A 24,444-nucleotide genomic window follows, 5' to 3' on the forward strand; every position below is an offset into this window, starting at 1 on the left:
AGGGGCGGGGATGGAGGAGGAAGTAGTGGGCGAGGAAGATGGAGGTGAGGGCGAAGAGAAAGAAGATGGTGCGGAGGAGGCCATGGCTTCTCTTTGTCACCGCTAATCCCCAGCATGGTCTGCAACTTCTCCTCTACCACCCCTACCCGCCTGGCCGCCGCCAGCGGCAGCCTGTGGCTTCTCCACAGTCCTCTACCCTCTAATGTTGGCATTGTCCCCCGCCGCTCCTCCCCCCTGCAACCCAACGCCTCCTCTGCCTTCAGTAATTTTTGAAATATTTATCATATCAATCGTGCATATGAATACGCTGCGGAGCTGAAATTCGAGTGATCTATATTTAATTTGATGATTAAAAATAAATATAAAATAAAAATATTAAAATATTTTTTGAAGCATCATAGCAAAATTTTATTATGATATGCGGAATGATGTTCGGTGTGCAAGATATAGAAAAATAATCATGTAGCCGTTGATATTGGCTTTGGATGACGCATAGCTCCACTGGGCATCCCACCTCGTATTATTCCTCTTCACCTCCTCCTTCCACCCATGCACCAGCTAAGCTACCACCATCATTTTTGTTGAGGACTCATTTACTTTGTAGAAAATTCCACCCCACTAAAATATATTTTTTGAAAAGCTAATACGATATATGACAACTGAGAAAATGATTTTTGCATGTTAGTAGACTATGAGATAGTTGAGCATCTATTTTTCTAGAAAGATCATATAAAATTTATGTTATGCACTTAGAATTAGATATAATATTTTGATCACTTCCAATATTTGGAACACCAACGTCAATGGCATTAATAGAAGGAGAATGTTGATATATGAATATTTCTACTAGTGCTTTATTGTCTATCCTAATTTGTGAACTAGGAATGCTTGAGTCAGGAGACATATCATTGTAGTGCCTTCAAAGCTATTCCTTCTCGTAATATCATGGTAACCATTTTTAGAATAATTATCAGTAAAAGAGTATTTTAGTTTTGAAATAGAGTTAGTCATGCTACACACATTCCAAATTATTTACAGGGACCAAATTTGATCTATTTTAGTATGATGGTTTAGGACCATTTTTAGAATAATAAAAATTACCATAATTCTCATTTTTTTCCCATGAAATATAAGAAAGTAATTTCCAAGGGAAATATACTTTCTTGTTTTTCTCTTTTGAGATCTCCGATCAAATATAAGTTTTTCTACCTTTACTAAAAAAAATATGAGTTTTTTTTTTTACCGTTGACCACACCTGTCTCTCCCTTGTCCCACAAACCAAGCTAGTCTTATTTGATCTTTAATCATGGCAAGCATGATGAAACCCCTTCCTCTCTCTTCCTACCCTCCCCATCTAAGTATGGACATGTTAGAAAGTTTTTGATGTTGAAAGGAAAAAAATTATGTTCATGAATAACATTAGGGGGTGTTTGGTTGGAAAGAGTGGAGATCTGGAATCGAAATCGAAATAAACGACTCTTATTCCAATCGTTTGATTGGAAAAAGTCCTATTCCGATTCTAATTCTGGAGTGGAACAGGAATAGCTCAATCTATATAGAACTCAATCCCTACTCTCCTATGTAAATTTAGATTTTCATTTCGATTCCGATTTCGATCACAAACCAAATGTTTCGGAGGATTTGATTATTCCAATTCTGATTCCAAGCTATTCCGATTTTCATTCCCATTCTGATTTTGGTTGCAAACCCGAAATCATAGACTTACTGCTATTTCTCCTTGGCCTGCGGTTATATCATGGTCCAAGTCATCTCGGTCTTAGGCCAAAGTGTCTTGGTTGGTAAAAAATGATTCACACAAATGACTCATACCCCAATAGGCAGAATGGGCTTTATTGATATACTTTTATGATTTTAAGGACTATGCTTGAGAGATGCTTCTTATTATCCCTATTGGTGCTTCTTGCAAATTATTGTCTATTTTACTCTATTTGTATGTGGAGAAGTCGAAGTCAAGTTATTTATAAATATCCTCATCTATGTTGCAGATGGTTGTCTGATCTAGGCACATGAACCACTTGTGTCAAATTTATTTGTGCTTTGTTATGGTAGATTTGATTTTTAACAGGCTAATCCTTGAACAAGGTACTTAATATATTCAACATAAACAGGCAATAGGGAATTAAGTCAACCAAAATGCCTTGTGTCAGAATTGGGATCCTCTATGGTGGATCTTTTGCACCGTAGAGGGCTGTGCATCCTTGGATTGCCACCATGTCATCCATCTCAAAAGGGAGGGCTCTTGCACAATCTCCTTATCCAATGAGTTTGGTAACTACCCATGTGTTTGACATTCCAATGCAACGGTCTCTGTGAGAACCTTCCATTTATAAGATTGATGACATGGTGGCGATCCATGTATTCGCAGCTGTCTGTGGTGCGAATGATGCACTGCAGAGGATCAACTCCTTGTGACAATACCAGAAACTGTGGAATTAGCAGCAAGGATTTAGCAACAACAAATGCTGCAGTGAAAGCCTGTTTTCCTATAGTGTTTTAATGTTGAATTTCTAATAACTCTTTTTATTATGGCATACTACATGTTAATACTGTTACTTGGTAGGACCATTATCTTTCCCTTGCATGTAGATGAAGATGGATCTTCAAAGGTAAATAAGAAAGAGGGGATACAAGTCAGATTTTTGTCCAAGCAAAGATTTATTCTGGAATGCATGCTCCATCATAAGGAGAACTATAAATATTTTTGTACTTGTTTTCTTTCTCATTTATTTTTTCATTAGGGTAATGCAGACTTCATTTCCAATTTGGCATAAATTATGACTTTATCCAATGTTTATGGTGTATCCTTTCTAGAGAAGAATCAAAAGACATGACTCATCAAATGTAGGTGGAATCTCAGCGAGCTAGAGCAAGTAGAAAATCGCAGTCTTGCATTGCTATTAAGCACAATAGTGAAGTTCTCAAGGAACAGAGGAAGGACGGCAATAGTAGGTGGCTTTCTTTAGCTTTCTTTACTTTGAGCACATCAATCCTTATTTTCCATTGGATTGTAGTTGGGACAATCCATATGATTTTAAGTTGATTGTGTAAAATAATCTGTATTCAGATTCCTTTGTGCACTGGAGATGCCTAAGTGATTTATTTAGGTAATCTGATTATCAGATCTAAAAAATATATATAATATGATGATTAGAGATGTTGTGATTTATTAAAACAATGGGTTTTCTCCTTTCCATCTTTGGCGTGATGTTTAAAGCAAAGAAGTGCCTTTCATGATCTGTTCCCAATATATCCAGTAGCAAAGTGGGCAGATTGAAATGTATAGATTGGTTCTTCACCATATATGATATTTCTCTTAATCATTACATTATTGTCATGTCTCTCACAATTTTGTACTGTTGCGGCCAATCGCCTCATCGCCTGATCGCCGGGGAACGAGCGCCTGCAAAAAAGGAAGTCCACACCGACCGGAGGCGGCTCCGGCGGGGACCCTCCGACGGTCAAGTCAGAGAGGTGACTGGACAACAGTGAAATGAAGACAGAGAGCTCAATCGAGAGAGAGAGAGGGAGAGGAGCAAGCCTGTGGTTTCGAAGTCGAAAAATGGAGGTCTCCTGCACTGTTGCCTTTCTCGATTTATATAGTGGAGCATGGTATGGCGCCGCCATTAATGGCGCGGACAATTGAGGAATTGTCAACTCACTGTAGACTGTCAGAGTCGTCATAAAAGTGTCATATCGTCGTGGAACTGTCAAATCACTAGGGTTGACAATGCCCTAGGCGGGATAATACCCCTAGGTGGCAGTGCCGCATGTTGCTGTCAGGACTGACAAGCTCTGGCGGCTGTACGGCGATCGGAGGAGTCGACCGACCCTAGATCGGTGGCCAGCTGTGTGGCGTCGGGTGGAGATTCGGGCCCCTTTGTTGGTCAGCGAGTCTTACGTGAGTCGGCCATCAGACTCCCCGGTTCAGTCGGTCGGGAAAATAGGAAAAGTATGCCCGACCGACACATCCTCAGTCGGTTATGGACCGTTAATTGGCCGGTGATGGCGTCCGTCGGTCGGTCGCCCCGGCTGTCGGTCGGTCGGTCGGTGCCTCCGGCCGTCGGTCGGTCGGTCGGTCCCTCCGGCCGTCGGTCGGTCGATCGGTGGGTATTCCCCAACAGTTGCCCCCCTCCACTCCTAAGTCGGACAGTGAGCTGGCCGATGCCACTGCTCGGACAGCGACGTCGGGCGAAAAGGAGTGGATTCGTCGTATGCCAAATTCCGACCGTACCACGGGTTGATACGATGTCAGGCGTCTCATAAATGTCGAGGGATTCGCTGGCGTCAGATGTCACGTCGGAGTCAGATGTCACGTCGGTGTCAGGTGTCACGTCGGCGTCAGGTGTCACGTCGGCATCAGGTGTCAGACGATCGGATGTCCGGCGCCTTCTGGGGAACGCAAACCGTCACCCAGCGCCGATTCTGGGAGCGCGGGGCGCTGTCAGGCATCCCATCGGGAATGCGAATCGTCGTGGGCGCTTTAATTCGGAACCGTGGCCTCTTTCGCCACGTGTCGGAGGTGGTTGGGCCGGCGCCCCTCGCATTAAATGAGGGCGGTGCGGCCGTCCCAGGATGGACGCGCCGAATCATCAGGCCGAAGGGAGGGCCCGGAGGCTGCCACGTGTCGCACATCCATGAGGCCTCGGTCGGCGTGGGGGCATCTCGACCGTCGGACGGTCCTATATATATAGGACCATCCGCACCCAAGACCTCATTCTTGACGTTTTTGCTGCAGAGACTCTGTCCGGGCAATTTCTCCATCGTCGCCGGCAGTCGTCTCTCCTCCCGCTCCCCAAAGGGTCCATTTTCGGTTGGTGATCCCCTCTTCTTCCTTCCTCTTCTTCTTTGGTCTTTCTGCGGTTCTGGTGCAATGGCCGGAAATCCGTCTTGGAGAGCTCGGTCGGGAAATCCGACCGATGACTCCCGGTCGACTCCAGAAGTTGAGGTTTCCTCGCTTTCGGGGCCGAACGTTGATCGGCTTCGGGAGCAGTATCGCATCCCGGAGCAGTTTCAACTCTCTGCCCCAGGGGCCGCCGGTCGGGTTAACAACCCTCCGCCGGGCCAACTGGCGCTATATGTCGAAAATCTCCGCGCGGGTCTTCGGCTTCCGATTCTAGAGTTCGTCCGAAATCTGCTAGATTATTATGGACTCTGTCCGGCGCAACTGGCGCCGAACTCCGTCTGACTGATAATCAGCTTCGCGCTGTTGTGTCAGCTTCTGCCGACCAACCCTCGTATCTCGCTCTTTCGGGCATTTTTTGTGCTCCGACCCCACCCTAAGGCCCGAGGGTGGTGGCTCTTCAACCCTCGGAAGGGTCTTTCCTTCATCACTGGTCTTCCATCGTCCATCCATGGGTGGAAGAACCAGTTTTTCTTCATTGCATCTCCTTCTCCTTGGGGCTTCCCTTCCCACTGGGGCGTGCCCCGAACCGAAGCAAACGACAACAGCCGGGTGGAGGCGGACGACCGGGAGGACTTCCACCGGCTCAAAGACATGTCGGTTCCGAAGCAAAGGGAGCTTGTTACCGAACAAGCTCTCTATGACGCCGGCCTGAGCTTGGTCCCCCGACTAGGTATCGCCCGATCCCCCGGTCTTCTTCTCATTAGGCCCTTTGTCCGGTTTTTAGATTAACATATCTGTCGGTATCGCAGGGACACCTCCAAGGATGCGGCCGACCGATGCCGAGATCCGGCAGTACGCAGCAAAGAAGAGGCCGGCATCGGGGGCAGGACCTTCGCGTCCTCCGAAGAAGCCCACTCCAGCGGCGCCGACCGTCGAAGCGTCGGCGACCGATCAATCGGAGCCGGTGATAGCGCTCGCGGCTCCGGCAGCGCATCCGGAGGAGAGGCCGGTGGAAGAAGCGGCCGAAGGAACATCGGCGGCCTCGCCGGTGGGGGTGGCGCCAGATGACGTTCGGGAAGTCGAACACCATCCGGCGGCGTCTGTGGCCGCAACGGGGGGTGCCGGTTCAAACTCGAGCATCCCCTCCCTGCCGGTTCCGTCGGTCGGGGCGGCCGATCGAGGGAAGGCCCCGATGGACCCCGCGGACGACACAAGGTCGGGGAGTCGCACTGTGCCGCCCAGTGCACAGTTCCTCGAAGGGGCGTCGGTGTTGGCCGACCACAACCTGGCCAGGAGGCTGTGCCAGGGAATCCTCCTCCCGGGCGACGTGGAGGCGTTAAGGTCTCGGCAAGTGACCGAGATGTTGTCTTCATTCTACCCGACCATGATCAAGGTAAGTCCTGTTTCGCCTCCTTTTTTCTTAGTATTTTCGTTACTTTATTTTTCTGACGAAATGCTTGCGTCGGCAGCTGATCTACACCATGTCAGAGCTTGAAGCTGGATACCGGAGGTTCAGGAACGTCCGGACGGCTTGGAAAGAAAGGTCGGCGGCGGCCGAAGCCGACCGGGCAATGTTGGTCGACCACCTAAAGCAGTCGGCCGACCGGGAGGCCAAGTTGGCGGACGAAGTCTCCCGCCTCGGGTCCGAGCTAAGGTCGGCCAAAAAAGAAGCCAAACGCAAGGGCCGAACCGTGCACCGTCTGCGGTGCGAGCGCGACGGTGTTGCCACCGAACTCGAGGGTGAGCGCGAGCAGCTTCGAGTCAGCCTGGAAAAATTTGCCAAGGCTGAGGAGGATCTGTCAATCGCCCAGGCCGACGCTGATATATCGAAGGCAGAGGCAGAGTCGGCAAGGGACTCGCTCGGCCGGACGGAAGCGGAAGTGAGGTCGGCGAAGGAGTTGGCCAGTCGGGCGGTGGAGGACTTTCGCGCCACCGACCAGTACCGGGAGGAAATGCTGGAGTCCGGCTTCGCGTCGTACTGGGTGGGTACGAGGACGATCGGGATGCGGTCCATGCCTTGTACCCGGAGCTGGACCTCAGCAGTATCGTCCCGCCGGGGGTCGAGGAGCAAGCCACTGAGGAGATGGCCGACTAGCCATCGGGAGGCGTCGTCGTGGCGGGGGAGGCCGTTCAGGAACAAGTGGCCGAAGGAGAGACGGCTGCGACTCGTGTCTCGACGCTGACTGCCAGCTCCCTACCGACCGACGATCCTGCTTCGGCCGTCGACCCAGCGCCGATCATGGTGGATACGCCGGTCATCCCCGATCTTTCGTCGGTCGAGGAGATCGACTCGGAAGGATGACCGCGGTCTCGTCGGCTTTTATCTTTTTTTGCTTTACTTCTTAGAACTATTGTAACTGGGCTTCGGCCCGATTTTGTAAACTCCTTTTGACCTGGAATGAAATCAGTCCTTTACTTTTTTCTCTGCTCGTTCTTCTTTTTCTTGTGTATTGTTGAATGCCTTCGTAAGTCGCTAACTCATATAGGTCGGTTAGGACGTTCGGCAACTCGTGCCGCCACGCAGGTAGGACAAGTCCCGACTTTTAATCGACCTTTGATAGTCAAGGTTGTCAGTCGGGTGTCCTTTCCCCGGCCGTGAGTCGGGCGCGTCCGTTGAGTCGGGAGCCGACCGACCGTGGTAAAGGTTCGGTAGTCGGGTCCCTTCCGACGTGTTCAGTCGAATGTCGTCCGGCGCATTCAGTCGAGGGAGCACCGATAAGTCAGACCCCGATACCCTTGTGTCGGGTATCCGTGCTGTGCCTCACGATAAAAGGTGGTAAGCCGAATATCTTCCGGCCGGTCGTAGCCTGGTCGGTGAATCATGAATGCGACTGAGGTCGCATTGTGCGATAGACGGTGGCAAGCCGAATATCCTTCGACCGGCCGCAGCTCGGTCGGAAATCACGACGGCGGTCGCACAGGCATTCCGCCTTTCTTTGGTCGGGACCCGATCGGCGTGTTAGCCGATGGTCTGGCCCGAAAGTTCGACCGTAGAAGGAGTGTCAACTCCCGTCAATATGGTGTATCGGTCCTCGTAAGAGTCCGATGTATCGTCGACCGTCGAAGGAGTGTCAACTCCCATCGATATAAGTGTATCGATCCTCGTAAGAGTCCGATGTATCGTCGACCGTCGAAGGAGTGTCAACTCCCATCGATATAAGTGGATCGGTCCTCGTAAGAGTCCGATGTATCGTCGACCGTCGAAGGAGTGTCAACTCCCGTCGATATAAATGTATCGATCCTCGTAAGAGTTCGATGTATCATCGATCGTCGAAGGAGTGTCAACTCCCGTCGATATAAGTGTATCGATCCTCGTAAGAGTCCGATGTATCGTCGACCGTCAAAGGAGTGTCAACTCCCATCGATATAAGTGTATCGGTCCTCGTAAGAGTCCGATGTATCGTCGACCGTCGAAGGAGTGTCAACTTCCATCGATATAAGTGTATCGATCCTCGTAAGAGTCCGATGTATCGTCGACCGTCGAAGGAGTGTCAACTCCCGTCGATATAAGTGTATCGATCCTCGTAAGAGTCCGATGTATCGTCGACCGTCGAAGGAGTGTCAACTCCCGTCGATATAAGTGTATCGGTCCTCGTAAGAGTCCGATGGGTCACCGACGATGGGGTCGTCGGTTTCAGGCGGATACCGTTTTCGAGTCGGCATGTCGGGGCTCGACCTTGGTGAGCGCCGACCGTTAGTCGAAGAGTTAAAGCTCCGAGATTTCAAACTGGATTTGTATTCCGACTGGACAGGTACAAAGTTCATTGGTGATACAACTTCAGATTGTCGGCGTTCCACGTCCGGGGAATGGGTTTCCCCTCCAGAGTCTTTAGTCGGTAAGCCCTCGGACCATAGGTATCTGCGACCGTGTAGGGCCCTTCCCAGTTTGGAGCCAACTTCCCTTGGTCCAGGGGCTTCGAGACCTCTGCCTTTCTTAGGACTAAGTCACCAGGCCTGAAGAGCTTTGGTCTGACTTTGGCATTGTAATACCGAGCTACCTTCTGTCGGTACGAAGCCATGCGAATTTGAGCCTCGTTTCGCAGTTCGGGGAGGAGGTCTAGGTCGGCCCTCCGACAATCAGAGTTGTCTGGCTCTTGATACCGCTCGACCCTTGAAGACGGCAGTCCAACCTCGAGTGGGATCATCGCCTTCGTCCCGTAGGCCAAGCTGAAAGGCGACTCCCCGGTCGGAATGCGGGGGGTCGTTCGGTAAGCCCATAGGACGGAGCCTAGCTCGTCGATCCAGAGGCCTTTGGCTTCATTTAGTCGGGTTTTGAGTCCGTGGAGTAAGGTCCGGTTGGTCACCTTGACTTTGTCGTTGGACTGTGGGTGTCTGACTGAAGTCAGTCGGTGCGTGATGTGGAACCTTGCGCAGAAATCTCTGAAGTCTTGGTTGTCGAATTGCCGTCCATTATTGGTGATGATAGTATGCAGCAACCCGAACCTGAAAATGATGGATTTTTGGACAAAGTCCTCCATCTTCCGCTCGGTGATCTGCGCCAAGGGTTCGGCCTCCACCCATTTGGTGAAGTAGTCGAGGGCGACAACTATGAACTTTCTTTGACCCGATGCTGGAGGAAAATGATTGAGAATGTCGACCCCCCACTGAGCGAAGGGCCATGGAGCAACAATAGGAGCGATTTGGCTGGCCGGTCGGTGCTGAACGTTGGCGTACTTCTGGCAAGGTTCGCACCTCCGGACCAACTCGACTGCGTCCTTCCTCATGGTAGGCCAGTAGTAACCCTGTCGCAGGACTTTGTAGGTCAGGGACTTGCCCCCCAAGTGATTCCCGCAAATCCCTTCGTGCACTTCTCGGAGAGCATAGTCTGCGTCGGTCGGTCCCAAGCACCTAAGCAATGGAAGGGAGAACGACCTTTTGTAGAGTCGGCCGTCCATGATTACATATTGGGAGGCCGACCATCGGAGCCGCTTGGCCTCCGTGGGATCCTCGGGGCCGATCCCGTCAGTTAGGAATTGGACGATCGGATCCATCCAGCTTGGTTCAGCTGCCAGCTGCTGTACTTCTTCGACCCGATCGATGCTCGACTGCTCGAGGTTTTCCACGAATGTCCGACCCAAAGAGTCGAAGGCCGAAGTCGCCAGTCTGGAGAGTGCATCGGCACGGGCGTTCTCTGACCTAGGGATGTGGGAAATTTCAAAATATCTGAGGCGCACCACGAGGTCCTTCACTTTCTGAAGATATTTAATCATGGTCGGATCTCGGGCCTCGAATTCACCTTTAACCTGCCCCACGATCAGCTGAGAGTCGGAGAATGCCTGGAGGCTGTCGACGCCCAGCTCCCTTACCATCCTCAAACCGGCGAGGAGTGCCTCGTACTCGGCTTGGTTATTGGAGGCCTTGAAGTCGAATCGAAGGGCGTACTCGACGATTATCCCATCCGAATTTGTGAGCAGGAGCCCTGCCCCACTCCCCTGAGCATTTGAAGCTCCGTCGATGTGCAGTACCCAGGTAGAGACCGGATCTGGCTCGAAGACCGCGTCTCATCCCGGGTCCGTAGCTCCCGACCCTAGGTCGGTGGTCGGGCATTCGGCGATGAAGTCGGCCAGGACCTGAGCCTTCAGGGCAGGCCGTGGCCGGTACTGAATGTCGAACTCGCTGAGCTTCATCGCCCACTTTGCCAGTCATCCCGATGTGTCCGATCGGCGCAATATTGCCCTCAGGGGCTGGTTGGTGAGAACCACTATGGCATGAGCCTGAAAGTATGGACGGAGTCGCTGTGCGGAGACGGTCAGGGTGAAAATCATCTTTTCCGTCTCCGAATATCGGGCTTCGGCGCCATGGAGTACCTTGCTGGTATAGTAGATAGGTTGATGGGTTCGGCTCTCATTTTCTCGGACGAGCACCGAACTGACCGCCTCAGAGGATGTGGCCAAGTAGAGATACAAGGTCTCCCCGACTTGCGGCTTTACGAGCAGCAGCGGGGAAGCCAAGTACTTCTTCAAATCTTCGAAGGCCCGTTGGCACTCATTCGACCAAGAAAAATCATTTGCCTGCCGCAAAGTTTTGAAAAACGGGAGGCATCTTTCAGCTGATCGAAAAATGAACCGGCTAAGAGTGACGATTTTTTCGTTCAGCTGCTGGACTTCCTTCTTGGTGTTCGGATGACGCATGTCGATGATCGCCTTTATTTTTTTGGGGTTGGCCTCGATCCCTCTCTGAGAAATGAGGAATTCGAGAAACTTCCCCGAGGTCACCCCAAAAGCGCACTTGGTCGGATTAAGCTTCATTCGGTGTCGTCGTAGAGTGCGGAAGGTCTCCTCGAGATCCCGAACATGATTCAGGATCTGCGCACTTTTCACCAACATGTCGTCCACGTATACCTCCATATTGCGCCCGATCTGGTCTTTAAAGACCTTATTGACAAGTTGCTGGTAGGTGGCGCTGGCATTCTTCAGCCCGAAGGGCATCACCCGATAACAGTAGAGGCCCTTGGGGGTCACAAAGGCAGGGTGCTCCTCGTCTTCAGGCACCATCCGGATCTGGTTGTATCCGACGAAGGCGTCCATGAAGCTGAGCAGTCGAAATTCGGACGTCGCGTCCACCAGCTGGTCGATCTTTGGAAGTGAAAAGCTATCTTTTGGGCAGGCTCGGTTTAAGTCGGTATAGTCGATGCAAATCCTCCACTTTCCGTTGGCCTTTTTGACCATGACAACATTGGCGAGCCAATCGGGATACGTGGATTCTCGAATGAAGCCCGCTTCTAGCAGCTTGTCCACTTCCTCGTCGATGGCCCTCTGTCTCTCTGGAGCGAAGGACCTCTTCTTCTGCCTCACCGGCCTCATCGTCGGGTCGACGTTGAGTCGGTGGGTTATTGTCTCCGGGGGGATGTCTGACATATCTGCTGCCGACCTAGCAAATACGTCGGCATTGGCTGTCAGCAGCTCCGTCAATCGTCGTCGTTCGGGGTCGGACAATTGAGACCCGACCCAAACCTTCCGGTCAGGATTTTTCGCTATCGGGATCGACACGAGCTGCTCGACCGGCGAACCCCGTTCTTCCTTCTCCCGTTGGTCCAGTTTGTCGATCGTCAGGGAGCCCCTCAACTCGTCGTTTTGAGCGAAGATCTGGAAGCATCATCGGGCGAACTGTTGATCCCCGCGCATCTTCCCGACCCCATTTTTGGTTGGGAATCGAACGAGGAGATAGTACGTCGAGACGATTGCCTTGAGGGCGTTTAGTCCGGGTCGTCCAAGTATGGCGTTGTAGGCTGAAGGCACTTGGACAACCGCAAAAGTTAAGGTGACCGTGCTTTGTCGCGGTTCGATGCCGGCCGTCACAGGCAGGGTAATTTCTCCTTCCATCGCGACAGCATCCCCGGCGAAGCCGATCAAGGGCATAGAGACCCTCTTAAGTCGGTCGGTTGACAGTTGCATCCGGGAGAAGGTCGAGTAAAACAAAATATTTGTCGAACTTCCATTATCAACAAAAATTCTTTTTACATCATAGTTTGCTATTGTTGCCGAAATAACAACAGCGTCGTCGTGGGGAGTTTGGATGCCCCGAACGTCCTCCTCTGTAAAAGTGATTACGTCGTCCGGGCGAAGTTTCTTCGTCGGCTCCCCTCCCGCAGACGTCCCCGGGCCCAGCCGCTTGGAGATCATATTGATGACCCCGACCGTCGGCTGATTAGTCGTCGCATCTTCAGTCAGCTGGGGTCGTCGGTCGGCAACTGGTTGGGTCGGCGGGTTCTTCCAAAATTTACCGAGATACCCCCGACGAACGAGGGCTTCGATCTCATCCTTAAGCTGGATGCATTGCTTGGTGTTGTGGCCGTGGCCTCGATGAAATCGGCAGTACTTCCGACGGTCGAGGCCTTTTGCCTTCAGAGGCGGAGGCCGTCGCAGGTATTCTTTCCCCTCGATCTCCATTAGAATCTGCGCACAGGGAGCGGAGAGAGGAGTGTAGAAATCATACCTGGGGCGTGTCGGCCTTGGAGTCTGTTGCCGGGGTGACTTTTGGTTTCATCGGGGTGGCGAGACCCGACTATCGGTCGGGGGCCTACTGGGTTCGGCGGGTTCCCGACCCTTCCTTCGCTTCTCCTTCGGGCCTCTGGGTTCAGCCAAGCGTCGGTCGGAAGCTCCTTCATCCGTGCGCATGTACTTGTATGTACGCTCCAGCAGGTCGGCGTACGTCCGGGAGAGGGTCTTGTCCAGAGAATAAGTAAATCGGGACGCCCTCAACCCCCGTTTCATGGCTGAGATAGCCATGTCTTCGTTGAGGTCCCGGACCTCAAGCGTGGCCGTGTTGAATTGCGCCACGAAGTGTCGGAGCGTCTCATTCTCTCCCTGTTTGAAGGAGAAAAGGCTGTCCGACGTTCGCGGCGGCTTCCGGCTGGTGCTGAAGTGAGCCACGAAAGAGTGCTCGAGCTGCCCGAAGGAGTGGATACTTTCCGATCGAAGACCGGAGTACCAGGCCCTGGCAGCCTTGCGGAGTGTGGCGGGGAAGCCGATGCAAAAGAGAACGTCGGTCGCCCCCTGAATCGTCATGAGAGCTTTGTAGCTCTCAAGGTGGTCGATTGGGTCGGTGGAGCCGTCGTATGGCTCCACGTGCGGTATCTTGAACCGACTGGGGATTGGTTCGTCGAGAACGAGTAGGGAGAGAGGTTGGGCGGTCTGGAAGTCGACGTCGTTTGAATACTTCTGACCGTCCACCTGCAACTGCGCAAGCCGACGGTCGATTTCCTCGAACCTGCGCTCGTAGTCGTCCGTCCGTCGGTGCTGGGAGACCCCAGGAGTGGAGTCTCCGGAAGATTCTGAGAGGGAGGCGGACGGCGTTCGCGGTCGCTTTTCCTTCCTCGCCCGTTCCAGCAGGGAAGGAGAGAGCTGCTGGGACTGTCGGTCATCGTGCCATGGCCGTCCCTCCTCTCCGTGGGAGCGCTGTTGCGGGCGCTCGCACGGAGGCGACGGGGATCGGCGCGGGCGTCAGCGGCTGCTCCTGGAGGGCATCGGACGGGCCGCCGGTTGTTGCTGGAGGCTCTTGACCGCATCCGTCAGTACGGTCATCTGCCGTACGATGGCCGCGATCTGCGCCTCCGTGGTCACCGCGGGGTGTGGAAAGCTGGGCTCCGCCGCTGAGGGTGGCGGGGAGGCCTCTTCCCGACGGGAAGAGCGCCTCGCCGACTCGGTGATCCTCGATCGCTGGGCTCTTGTCTTTGTCATCAGTATCTCCTGCTTGGGGAGGCTTGGTGCCGTATAGCTTGCTTTCCCCTTCCTGGCGCGCCAATCTGTTGCGGTCAATCGCCTCGTCGTCTGATCGCCGGAGAACGAGCGCCTGCAAAAAGGGAAGTCCACACTGACCGGAGGCGGCTCCGGCGGGGACCCTCCGACGGTCAAGTCAGAGAGGTGCCTCCGGCCGTCGGTCGGTCGGTCGGTGCCTCTGGCCGTCGGTCGGTCGGTCGGTCCCTCCGGCCGTCGGTCGGTCGGTCGGTGCCTCCGGCCGTCGGTCGGTCGGTTGGTCCCTCCGGCCATCGGTCGGTCGGTCGGTGCCTCCGGTCGTCGGTCGGTCGGTCGGTCCCTCCGGCCGTCGGTCGGTCGGTGGGTGGGTATTCCCCAACATGTACTATAGGTGCACATGGTTTTTTTCATATCCAATGTCAGGAATTAATTGGCCGATGGAAATTTAGAATGTCAATAATGTAAATATTATTAGTTACATTACTTTGTCTCCAACTAGGATGATAATGCTATAATCCCAAAAATCAGTAATCTATTTCATTGCACAATAATGCCCAAGTTCTTTGATTACCCAAAGCACTCCTTAGGGCTGCGAATTGGCTCAGTTGACACAGTCCCAAACCAAATTAGACCTCATCTGATGTGTATTTGAAGACACATGGGTTGAATTGGGGTCAAAAAATGGACCTGGTAAGAAAACCACGTCAGATTTGGGTTTTGTGTTTTCCAAATTGACCTACCACAGCCCATATATTATCCAGTCTAATTTGGATCAACAAAAAATGTACCCAGCCTGAACTGACCTATTTGGCATATGCGGCCCACTTCGAAAATCTGAATCAAAATTCTTCTTCTTCATCCTAATTATCTATCTTAATTTGGCGATCACTTTCTTATTATTTTTGCTTTCCTTTGCTCTCTCAATATCCCTAAATAAGTAAAAAGAAATATGTGCTAAATTGTTCACGCAATTAAAAAGGCCTATACACATACACAGAGATACATACATAACTGGAGAAGGAGAATTGATTGTACTTTCAATATCTTGTTAATGATTGAAGATTTAATGATGATTCAAATAATTTGAAGACCAAGATCGATGCATGACATCAGAAGATACAATTAAAAGGAAACGATGTACTGCTGCTTCCTGATAGAGTACCTCGGTAAAGTGTATCAACCATGGTCTTTTTTTACATGTTCAATTTTTGTTCCATAGGAAAACTTCTAAAGTAAAGCAACTTTAGGCCTCAAACCTTCCTGCTACACCTAGGAATGAAGGCCATATAATGGTAAATAAGCTGAAAAACAGGACTTTAAATAATTGCGATAAGCTTAGCTTTAGACTGGCTGTTTTAATTGTATGTTTTCTTTAAAATCTGGGCTGGGTGCTGGGGTGGAGTTTTATGGTCCATCTTATTCATATGATCTTCTAGGTACAAGTTTTTTCCTTGGAGGCAATCAAAGAGTAATAAGAACATGGAATCACTTTTTGTATGGGAGCTGTACCACCGACTGACCATGATTTACCACCTTTACTATATCTTTGTTTTTCTGTAGGATTAAAGAGTCCACATGATATTATTGGTTAAACTTGATCAGTTCTCTTCATAAATGTGGAGGTAAGCTGTGGATCTAGCGCTCGGCTATAATCCCTTCTACTCTACTTGTCACACGTGGTATGTTTGGCAAGGTGCCACTGAGCTTGGCTCATCTCATTGATCTTCTGATGTTGGTGTTGGAGCATCGAACAAACTCAATTCAAGCTCCTTAGATCAGGATTTTGGAACTCCAGAACCTGTAGTGACGTGTTTATTTTCCTTTTTACTGTTTTTTTAATTCATATTAGTTAAATATACACTAGTCAGTTTGATGTCAATGTGATTTTCATTCTAATAAGTGATAATGAAGGAAAATTTTGGTATTGGCAACATGTCCTTATGTGAATTGCTTTCATATGTAGTTTTCAAAAATATGCCACAAACTGTAAATAATTGAAGTTTTTGGTCTTTATATGTAACTTCTAATTACTCTTATTTTCTCTTTTTTTTTTTTTTTCCTCTTCCTTACCCTTGTATTTACTAAGCAAGCTATATCTAGTTTCATGGCCTTCATATCGTAAAATTCAAAACCAAGTAATTGAGCTGTGGGTCCAATTTTAATTAACTACATACATGTACTCTACTTTTATTATTTTTTGTGCTGTCACTACACTCATGGGTACCTCTGGTGCCATTTGCAAACTGTGTTAGGAAGTGGTCTTGTTGGACGCCAAGTTTCAGTCATGTCTACATCGGCAGATACCGTTTCCTTGTGTTGTCATATTTTATTTCTATTGTCATACTTTGTTTCTATTTTTTTTTTCTGGAAAGCTGGCCATTGTTGATACTTCATTAGATTGTGCAACAACCTTTTTCTTGTGTTAAGCATGCAAAAGCGATGCATTGGTTCTGAATTTAATACCTGTTTCTTTTCCGACCAGACAGGGCCCAGAAATTCTCCATATTTGAAATTCTGCAAACATCCAACCAACGAAAAGCATGAGAACTAACTGAAATTGTTTTCAACCATGTGATGTACTTCAAACATTTTCTTGTGCATGGTCTGGACCTCACAAAGTTTAGCTCACTATAGGAATCAATTCACTTTTGCCACCCCTTTTTGCTTTCCAAGGTATTGCTTTTTTAGAATCTTCAAGCTGCAAATTATTGGCAAACAGAGATGGGAAGGAGAGATAGAAGAAGAGAGAAAGATGGAGATTTCAGTGGGAGAAGGAATGAATACACTATAAGACCTATAGGATCCTTTTATTAATCTTCAGAGCCTTAATTTAGGAATTATATAACCATATTTCCCTCTAATTACAACCATATTTCCTTCTAATTAGGAAGATTACATTCCTGATTAGAGGGTTCTATAGCTCATTTCAACACTCCCCCTCAAGATGGGTTATAGATACCATAAAGACCCATCTTGTCATGAATAAATAAAAAAAAGTGCAAATTAAGATCTTTCGTTAGAATGTCTGCCAGCTTACTAGCAGATCGCACATAAGGCATACAAATGATTCTGGCATCAAGCTTTTTCTTTGATAAAATATCGATCGATCTCGATGTATTTCGTCCGATCATGCTGAACTGGATTATTAGCAATATTGATCGCTGTCTTGTTGTCACAATACAGCATAAGTGACGTGACTGATAAAGATCTAGATCCAATAACAATATCTGCAATCATAGAATTTCACACACACCATGTGCCATAGCTCGATACTCTGTCTTTGCAGTAAATCGAGCAACCACATTCTGTTTCTTGCTACGTCAAGTAATTAGGTTATCTTCAACAAAAGTACAGTAACCTGAAGTAGAGCGACGGTCATCAAGTGACCCAGCCCAGTCAGCATCTGTATAACACTTCATCTGTAGGTTGCCATGATAAGAATAAAGCAAACCATGGCCAAGACAGCCTTTGAGGTATCAAAGTATCCATGTCACAGCATTCATATGAACTGAACATGGGTTGTGCATAAACTGACTTACCACACAAATAGCGAAAGCAATATCAGGCCGTGTATGAGACATAAATCAAACATCCTATCAATCGTTGGTAATGTTCTCGATCAACAGGAACACCGGCATCAGTTACTAGTCGATGATTTTGCTCGATAGGAGTGGTAATAGGTTGACATTCCAACATACCGGTCTCTGTAAGAAGATCTAGAATGTATTTTCTTTGAGAGAGAAAAATTCTTTTTGAAGAACGGAAAACCTCTATCTCAAAAAAATATCGAAGATGTTCAAGATCTTTCACCTCAAACACCAATGCCAGCTGAGCCTTCAAATGAGTTATCTCCTTAGAATCATCTCCTGTGACTATAATATCATCAACATAGACAATCAAAGTAGCAATCTTACCTCTGTTGTGCCGAAAGAAGAGTGCGTGATTTGCATTTCTTTGTTTATATCCCATCTGAATGATTGTCCGTCGGAAGTGATCGAACCAAGCATGAGGTGACTGCTTTAAACCATAAAGAGATCACCATAACCGACATACTTTGCCCACTGTCTGAGCAGTAGCACTATTGGAATATCTATATATACCTCCTCTGGAAGTTCTTCACGAAGAAAAGCATTCTTTACATCGAGCTGGAGCAGATACCATCCGAAGTTAGCAGCACATGATATAAGGGTTCTTACAGAGTTTATTTTTGCAACGGACGCAAAAGTTTCATCATAGTCGATGCCATAAGTCTGTATATATCTTTTTGCTACCAAATGAGCTTTGTAACCTTCAACAGTACCCTCAGGTGTCCGCTTAACTGTGAAAATCCATTTACATCCCATAATTTGTTTCCCAGCTGGCAAAGATACAAGTTTCCATGTACTATATTTTGTTAGTGCTCGCATCTCCTTAAGCATGGCGACTTTCCAGTTGAGATCTTCCTTAGCAACCTTCCAGTTCTCCGGTATGGAGACAAAGGATAGAGAAGCTATAAAACTCTGATAAGATGGGAAGAAAGACTCATAGGATATAAAGTTATTTGTACTCCACTACATCCTTAAGTCGAGAGAAAATACCAGCATGACAAGTAGGCTTACGTAAAGCAATAGGAACATTCAGATCATCATTATCTAATGTAAAATGAATGGAAGACACAAGAAAATTACCATTCATCCTAGAAGGGGACATAGAAGATGAAGTCGTTGGGTAAGGAGAAGGAGATCTGGAGATTGGAGAATGTGCAATAGGCTCTGAGAGGGGAGGTGAAATAGGTGAAATTAAAGCAACAAACTATGATAGAGACTCAGATGCTTCCCTTTGAGTGTCAGAACCACCATCTGTCGTCTCCCCCTGAGTGTCAAAACCACCATCTGTAGTCTCTCCCTGAGTGTCAAAATCACCATCTGTAATAGTAGAACTGCCAACATCCACAGCAATAGGATCCCCTCCAGTAGAGAACTCCCCCTCTCGACCAGTACCAGAGCTGACGGGAGAGAAATGGGATATAGAAAATATATAAAATGGCTCAGACTCCCAAAATGTTACATCCATGTTGATAAGAAACTTTCGCTAGTTGGACACCAACATTTGTATCTTTTAGAGTGAAAGAATAGCCTACAAAAGTGTACTTGAGGGCACGTGCGTCAAGCTTGCCAATTGAAGGTCGATGATCCCGAACAAAATAAACACAACCAAATATCTTAGGGGGACATATGAAAGAATTAGTTCCTTGCAGGCATTCAAGAGGTGTCTTATAGTCCAAAGTTCGAAGTAGTATTCGGTTAATCAGATATGCTGTAGTTAACACTGTTTTCTCCATAAAAATTTAGAAACATTCATAGAAAACATCAAACACCTTGTCACTTCAAGCAAGTGCCTATTCTTTCTTTCAGCAACTTTATTTTGAGCTGGTGTGTCAACAGAAGTCGTTTGATATATAATACCATTATTGTGTGTATACTCTTCAAATTTTTTATTAAGATACTCTCTCTCATTATTAGAGTGAAAAATCTTAAGAGTTGCTTTATATTGAGTACCAATCATTTTATAAAAATCTCTAAATTACTGAAATGCTTCATTCTTATTTTTTAATAGATAAACCCAAGTGCAATGACTAAAACAATCAATAAAAGTAATAAACCACCGATGATCAGAAATAGCGGTGGTCCCACAGGGTCCTTACACATCAGAATGAACTACTTCAAATATTATTTTACTATGCAGGCCTGAGCCTGGAAAAGTACTTCTGGTGTGTTTAGCTAGTTCACAGGCATCACAGATTAGCTTCTCTTTATTATATGATTCAAAAATAGTTAGAAATATATGAGCTAAGAGAGTAAATAGAAGATGACTAAGCCTGCAATGCTGAAGCAACAAGTCTTCCTCTCGTGAAAATGATACTGCCAAACTAGTCTCTGAGTAGCCTCCGGACACTCCTCCCTCCAAATAGTAGAGCCCATTATGCATTACACCAGTTTAAGTTTCCTCCCCATCCTTGGCTCCTAAAAGACAATGTTTTTTGAAAAAGGTTACGGCATAATCAAAATCATTCTAATAGCACTAATGGATAGGAGTTTGATAGGGAATCTAGGGATATGTAGAACAAATGATAATGGTAATTCGGAAGTGCATTTGATAGATCCTTTTCCAGAAATAGAGGCAAAGAAACTATCAGCAAGGTGAATTTTATCACGATCGAAACAAGGAATATAAGACAATCTCTAAAGGATCCAGTCCTATGATTGAATGCTCCAGAATCAACTATCCATGGAGAAAATTACTACAGTTAAGAGCATGAACTTGCTCACCAATACCTGTTTGGGCAAAATTATTCGAATAGAGAGAATTGGTTGGTTGTTTCAGAGAATTTTTTATGGAAGTATTGCTTTCAAAAATATTTACACCAGATCTGAACTTTTTCAAAAGTTATATTTCTTTGACTGATAATTCTCCTACAGAAGAAAAATGGACATGATTATACTAACCTCGGTCTTTACTAGAACGATCACCTCCACAACCATGGCCTCTAGTCAGACGACCATGCAGGTCATAGCAGTAAGCTTTGATGTGATCCGACTTATAATAGTGGTCATAAACCTTGACCCTACGAGGTCGAGATTGAGTCTCTTGAGCAGAATTGATAAGAGAAGAGCTTCCGAAAGTAGTTGGCTGTACCACAAGTACAGAATGTATAGCTGTGTTCGTAGAAGAAGATATAGTGGCTAATCGAGTTTCTTCACTAAGAACCAAAGAAATAGCTTCATCTAGAGTTGGCCACTCCTGTGTACTAAGAATAGAAGAGCATCGATACTCAAACTCCGAGTTTAGCCTATCCAAAAAATTCACAAGGCATTGATGCTCTATCCATTTGCGGAACACATCAACATCATCAAGATGAGTAGGGTTAAAGGGACTATAAAAATCAAAATCATTCCACTACTTCTTTAACTCTCCAACATACTCTGTTATAGATCGGGCACCCTGAGTGAGTCTCTGAAACTCTCCTTGGGTCTTATGGGCATGCATATTATTGCCTTTATAGGAATAAGTTGTGGCTACAGCCGGCCACAACTCATAAGCATTCGTTAGTGCCTCTACTGTGTGAGCAATACTTGGTACCATAGAGGCAAGGAGCCATGCTACCATTTTGAAGTTATTAGAATTCCACTGTCTTACAGTTATCCCATCTCCTTCTGGTCTTTTTGCAGTCCCACTTATGAACCCCTCAAGATTGTAAGAATCTAATTAAATGAACATATCGCATCCAACTCAAGTAGGTACCCAGTTGATCGAGTTAGCTTCTAAGGTGATCTTTGAAAACTCACCATCGGAGATACGAGACTCCATCATCCTAACCATCAACTTTTCTAAATCCTCCATGGTTAAAGGAGTTTTCTCACCGATTGCCAAAGAATACTCAAATGGTCAAGTAAACAAGTGCAATCTTGAGGGAAGAAAAGGTATTTGAAATTTTCTCACCAGATCTGAGATAAACTCAGATGACGAATAAAAACTATCAAATGCCTACTCGCACAAAGGGCACCTCAACAATATTCAGAAACCCCCAAAGAAGACACTCCATCGTTGCTCCAGAACAAGACTAAGCACCTTGGGATTGGAGGCACATGTGGTAGTAGAATAGACTGTAATGTAGATGCTCCAGCCTCTTGCTGCCTTTTTTTTTTTTGGAGAAAAAAGGAAATCAACTAAATATTAGTAAAGAAGGAAGGGGCTGACCTCTTCCATTCTTGATCCCATGGTTCACGGGTGAGGTCCATCAGCAAGGGCAGCGGCGGCGATAGATTGCTATGGCTTCCGTGCTTAACATTTGAATGTTTTGATATTTGAAAATCCATCACCCACTAAGAAAATATGTTCCATGTTGGGTTTGTCCACTTTGCCACACCATATACAAGGCTTATTATATCCAGAGGTGTCACAACAACTCACTTTATGAAACCTTGTAGTCTTACTTTCTCATCAATATCTATCCTAGTCCATGAATAATCATATAGAGTTGCTCCCTGATTTTGTCGATTTACATCTTGTAACTAATTTGATAGTCATAACTAGTTTGGTAGTTTTCCTACTTGCCAACACATGTTATAAGGCTTATGATATCCTTAATAAATAGAGTTACCCTCATAACTCGAGCAGGTTACCCTCCTGTTCTAGAAAAAATATATATTTTTCATGATAGGACCATCTACGTCCCAAAGTTGTTTTTGCTAGATTTTGGCACCAATTTATAGAAAATTGAAAACCAATTGAACGTGAGTCTTGACATACCTAAGGTCCTCCAAGGGAACGATAGTATTCAATTTAGCAAAAGCTGTTTGGACTAAGGTTTGCCTTACCGGTGCATACCTACGCATACCGAGCAATGCATGCTTTACCCATATCGAGTTGTCAGCTTGTGTCAGGTTGTGCTCTTTGCTGTCTCGAGCCTAGCTCCAACATTTTCTCCAAGACTCCCACCCTTGATGTTGACATTGTCGGCCATCAACAACATTCATATGCTTATCCTCCCTCCCTCCCTCTCTCTCTCTCATTCGCCACTCACCTTCCCTCGTCTTCCTACTGACCACCACATCCCACCACTTCACCTTCACCTTCTACCCGTCCTCACATCACCTTGCCCCACTGGTTGGTTGAAAGGCAAGGAAAAAAATTAATCCAAACGAGGACTACAGAGTGAGGTTTGCCCTGCTTATGGCATTTATGTTGGTATCTTGTAGGATGAAATCTGGCTTCCTTTTGAGCCACAAACCGTGGCTTCCTGATTGGTTGATTCATTTGGTGATCACTGTCATAGAATTTATTGACCTGGTATCCAAGCTTCCCAAAGACCTTATGGACAGATATATAGTTCTTCTAGTTCTCCTCTAGTTTTTCTTCAGCATAACTGTAACAGAAAATGACACTCAAATACGCTCCAAATGACTGCCGTTATTCATCTGGTATAATATTACAGGATGTGGCCTTGTGATCCCAAGCTGCATGCATTTGCACCATCTAATTTTGTTGTCCTTGAGGTTTAATTGGTCCCCATTGATTTGTGCTCTCAGCCATTTTATTGTACCATGGATATGTTGATGTGTAACCTATTCATTTTTTATATCCAAATCTTTGTTATTCTTTAAAGAATGTGTTTGGTATCTTGCAGTAGTTGAGGACTGTTGGTATTTTTGCCAGTTGTCTGGATGTCTCAACTCTCAACTTCTAATAAGATCAGGATTTGGAACGTTTTCCTACTTTTGCTTACAAAAGCAGGACATGATTTTTGCTTTATGCTCATATTCATGGAATGTTGTTGAAAAAAAAATGTGTTTCTTAAAATAGAGGGCTGATTTAGAAGTTGCATGTTACAGATGACTCAGGTGAAGTACATTGGGCCTTTCAAAGTTTCTCACCTGCTTGAGTGGAAAAGAGGTGGTCTGCAGGTGTTCATCAAAGCTTATGCTTGAAATTATTTTGTTAATAAAATCAGGGTGGGTTAGAAACGGTGTATCAGAAGCTGTTAAGATTGTTCTTATGTCTTTTCTTTTTGATGTAAAAAGATTATTCTTACATGTCTTATGACTATTGGCAGATATTGGATTGCAGTTTGGAGATATATTTGCAAGAGAATCATTTAAGATTGTTTGGATTGTGCAACAGATGAAGATAAAAACTGAAGGTCTGTGCTTCATCAAATGGAACGGGCTTGAGTAATGATCTTTTTCAGCCTAGGACCTGGTAGTGCACTGATACCATGAAGCCTAGCTGCTGAGTAGCAGCTGCTACTTCATGGATTTTCCTCTTAAATTTATCTGTAACCAATTTTTATGCCTAAAATGGTTTTGCTAAAAGACTTAATGCATATGAATGAGGTTTTCAATTAACAAGTTTCAGTGAGAAATTAAATGTCATACCTTGTGTTCTATAACCTAACATGGAGTTTTGAATTTTTCTTCTTTCATCCCTCCTGTTTCAGGGCCATCCCATCTCTATTTTTGTTTTTGAAGATTATGAGAATCATAATCTATTTAATAATATTAACCTTACATTTGGTATGGAGAATCAATTGGAAGAAGGATTGACGATAGAGAGGATGGATGGAAGATTTCTCTCTTCATTTGGTATGGAAGGAACGAAAGAAAGAAGGATAATATTTATATGATATTTTAAATAAATTATTCTTTGATTAAAAAGATATTATCATGAATTTAGTATATTTATTTATTATATAAATTTATAATTTTTATAAAATATAATTATATTAAAAATTAATAAATATTTAATTTTAATTTAATTTAATAAATAATTTTAATTTAATCTAATTTAATAATAATTTAATTTTAATTTTATTTACATATATTGGTTATATAAGTAACTAATTAATAT

General features: G+C 46.3%; 1 long non-coding RNA gene across 2 annotated transcripts; it reads left to right on the top strand.

Moving 5' to 3' along the window:
- Window positions 1–1,796: 1,796 nt before the first annotated feature.
- Window positions 1,797–23,945, top strand: LOC140856397 (uncharacterized). Of its 2 annotated transcripts, none has more exons than XR_012139555.1 (3): window positions 1,797–2,970; window positions 23,403–23,549; window positions 23,651–23,945. It is a non-coding gene; the product is annotated as an uncharacterized lncRNA (long non-coding RNA). The 2 variants fall into 2 exon arrangements; XR_012139556.1 differs by having other exon boundaries at window positions 23,430–23,549.
- Window positions 23,946–24,444: the final 499 nt, after the last annotated feature.

The sequence above is a fragment of the Elaeis guineensis genome, chromosome 3, assembly GCF_000442705.2.
Source record: "Elaeis guineensis isolate ETL-2024a chromosome 3, EG11, whole genome shotgun sequence".
In the NCBI taxonomy this organism is placed as follows: domain Eukaryota; kingdom Viridiplantae; phylum Streptophyta; class Magnoliopsida; order Arecales; family Arecaceae; genus Elaeis; species Elaeis guineensis.